A 3,783-nucleotide genomic window follows, 5' to 3' on the forward strand; every position below is an offset into this window, starting at 1 on the left:
TCTTTCTTTTTCTTTCTATTAATAATCAACAATTAATCTATTTCACTAATTATTTTTGTATGTATTAATTAAATATTGGGAATGATATTTTTATTAAATAATAATAACTTTGAAAATTATACTAATTTAATAAAATTAAGCATTTATTTAATCACATAAACATTACATTTAATATTTAAAAAAATTACATCTAATATAAAATACCACCCAAAAAATAAGACAACAACAACACAAAAGTAAAATTTCATATTGATAGTAATTTTATTTTCTGAATTAGTATATTCTTCCCACAAATAATCAATTAATGCATTTTGAAGAGCATGGTGAGCCTCTGTATCCTTGATATGTCTATGTCGAGCAAGAAAATTTTGAAATCGGATTTCAATTCCATAACCGATCCAAGCTTGCGTGAGTTTTTTCAAAATGAGCAATCAAGAATTATGCAAAAAAGAGCTCAACAACAAGGTCAAAGATTTCAAAATAGCTTTAGTTCTTACCAATATTTTGATGAACTTAGAGGATCCGGAACTAATCTATCGGAATACTAAATTGTCATTTTAGTTTATGTTGCATTTTCTTTTAATTTTAGTGTTTTTAAATTAGTGTTAATTTTTATTTTGAGTTATTGTTGTTTAATAGTTGCATTGAATAAAGTTTTGTTTTTAATTTTTCATCATTTTTTGAATTATATAATTATTATGAATTTATTATTATAAATAATAATCAAATTAACATAAATAAGAAAATAAATATATTTTATAATAGATGAATAGTATCACACCAAATTGGTGTGGATGAATAATGTTACCCCAAATTTGACGTGGATGAATAATGTTACACAAAATTTGGTGTGATACTGTTCACTTACACCAATTTGGTGTAATTAATGACGTTGAGTTGAAGATGCCCTAACATAAGCCTTAATCATAGCTGAGGACACCTAAACACATCAACTGCAGCAGCTCACACAGGACAGAATGCAAGTAAAAAACAAAGAATTCTTTGGCGCCAAAAAGTTTTTCAAAACCAAACTGAATTTCAGTTGCATTTTCAGCAAAATATCACTGTTTCAACAATTTATAAGGGATATGTAATATTAGTTTGGTCCAATAAGAAAAGCTGACTTACACATGGCATGCTGAAAACTTGTGCAGTGAAACTATAATTGGGATCAAATAATTGAAAAAAAAAAATGGAAAAAGAGAACGGAAAAAGAAGGAAAACTGCGGCCCATTAATAGATGAGATGGTGGTAGCTTTAAGATGATGAGACTGGTGGTGCCATTTATGGGAGCTGGAGTTGTCAGGGCCACGAGCTTTTTATAGTTGAAGAATTGGTTGTTTATGAATTATGATATTGATGAATAGTAGGCGGAGAATTAACCCTTACAACATCTTGTGTAAACGCTCAAATAACATTGTCAAATAAACACACATGTAGTTATGATTAGACCAGAAAAGAAAATGCTTCATAAATAGCTACCAAAAGCCACTTTATTTCAACTTCAGTTCAATTTTGTACTCTGGAATTACGTAGAATGCTTCATTTCATTGAACACTCACTTCATACACCAACATTTCTGCTCTTGTTTCTTGTAACCCCCATCAGAATTTGTGATAGAATCACAAAATAATGGTGGTGGTGGGTTTTATAGAAACAGGCTAATCTTGTATATACACTTCAATATAAAGAAAAAAAGGACAAAGACCAATACTTTACAAGAATATATGACGAATCCTACTTCCTTGTAGTATACAATTGGCCTTCTTCTTCTTCTCCTTCCATTTCCCAAATATCTAACTTCTGACTTTTATTACAAGTCCAGGTTTGGGTTTCCAACTAGCACCGCTTGCCCTTCCTGCAATTAAGTGAACCAGCTCCGGATGTGAGTGAACTTACTAGATTAGATGGTCTGGCTCCTAAACTTGATGCCTTGGCGTAACTGGAAGACGTTGCGCCCCCAGACGGTGTGAAGAAAGCTCCATTTAACATCAAGTCTCCTTCTGACCTCCAATTCAAGTTCTTCCAGTCACTCTGTGGCGCATCCTCATGCTTAGTGATCTGAAAGAATGTTATGTATACTTGTTTTAGTGTTTCAATTGTCCACAGTTAATAAAAAATAATAGATCATTTTGTAGACTGATCTACCTCTTGCTGTCTATGTTATCAGGAGCAGAAATCTATTGCCTTGGCTGTTAATTGTAGGAAGAAGCACTGCCCCAAGCGCATACATTTCCAATGGGTGTAGTCATTGTTCACTAATGAAAAACCATGTCGACATCTGCAATTAAATATCGTTGAAAAAGTTAAGATCCAAAGCCCATCAAATTAAAAATGATTAGGCCTCAAATTTATAATTGAAAAAGATTTTACCTTGGCATTCTTTGAACAAGCCCCTCTCCAAAATGATTAAATGCAATGGTGACTGCATGTTCTTGTCCTTGAGTATAGGTATCACTGTGGCCCAAGAGCATGACCTTGTTATGGTGGGTCATGTAATTGTTAGAGATTGTAATAGCCGTGGCATGAATAGCATCAATCAAGCCGTCATTACAATTAGACAGAGAGCAATGACCACCCAAACATGGCTTCCTCCAAAATTGACACCCCATCACCGTCCGATATAGTCCTCCACCCATAATGGCTTGGAGAATCCGCCACATTCGCATTTCACCTTGCTTACATCGTGTATATTCAGCCATGAATTAATATAGTCACATACTGTATAGTATGATGCGACCCCCTGCAATGTGCACGCTAGCACCTCGACCGTCGATGGTCTTGAAGGAATTCATGATCAACTTTCTTCAATCTGATCACCATGTCACTTGCAAAAATGATCCATAAAGGCTCTTTTGAAAACAGCATGCCTAAGAGGTACCTGGTTCGGGTTCACAGGGTCATAGTCACCTGCGTCTGTGAACAACATATATTTACCATCCCTGCCGCCAATGGCATGTTGCCAAACCCAATGCGCAATCGGCTAGCGCTGGCGGTTCTTTTCCAGTTGGGGTCACACGCAGCAGTCGTCGATCGGATTGCCAGTTCCGCAAGAGAGAAAGCCAACTTCTCCTAGAGGCATTGAGTGCTCCTGCAACAGATACATGCACACGATTAATCAAAAACAATGAATACATGTGACACATTGCTAGCTAGCATTAATTATAGCCAAATACATATAGTTTCACTGATGTATAATATTTTCATACTTGTGTACTTTTCTACCACAAGTTCAGGATCTGAACCGGAGAAGAGAAATGAAGGTTGGAACAATCAGGAGGCACAAAAGCAATGAAAGAGAGAGTGGAATTGTCATCGTTCTATCTTTTTTTCGTTCGTAAAGAGAAGTAAGTAGAGAAGAAAAAAAGGAAAGAATTTGTGAGAATGGGTGAGAGTAGGGGGGGTTTATAAAGGAATAAAGTATGTAATTGATGTTGATCTAATTAATATAAAAATTGGCCATTCGGGGCCACCTGCTACTTCATTCTTGTTTTAAATGTCCAGAGTGAGTAGTTCATTCGGGTCGTTAGCTCCTCCTCAGTCGTCCCTCTCAGAACAGTAAATTAATACCCGTATACCATTGATACACGCCAAGGATTAAGAGTGTGCATAAATATTAGCCGGTGCATGTCATTAGCTAAAGATTATTAGCAACAACAAAATATCATTATAGATGGGAGTGCTGGTGTTGAATAGTGAGAAAAATGTCTGTGAGCATTTAAATACACCGACACTTTCCATAAAGAGATGAGAATGACATATATGTCGGGTTATGTGAAGTAG

General features: G+C 35.3%; 1 pseudogene; it reads right to left on the reverse strand.

Moving 5' to 3' along the window:
- Window positions 1–1,604: 1,604 nt before the first annotated feature.
- On the reverse strand, window positions 1,605–3,316 carry LOC116126592 (annotated as a pseudogene).
- Window positions 3,317–3,783: the final 467 nt, after the last annotated feature.

Source organism: Pistacia vera, unplaced genomic scaffold (genome assembly GCF_008641045.1).
Source record: "Pistacia vera cultivar Batoury unplaced genomic scaffold, PisVer_v2 Contig180, whole genome shotgun sequence".
In the NCBI taxonomy this organism is placed as follows: Eukaryota; Viridiplantae; Streptophyta; class Magnoliopsida; order Sapindales; family Anacardiaceae; genus Pistacia; species Pistacia vera.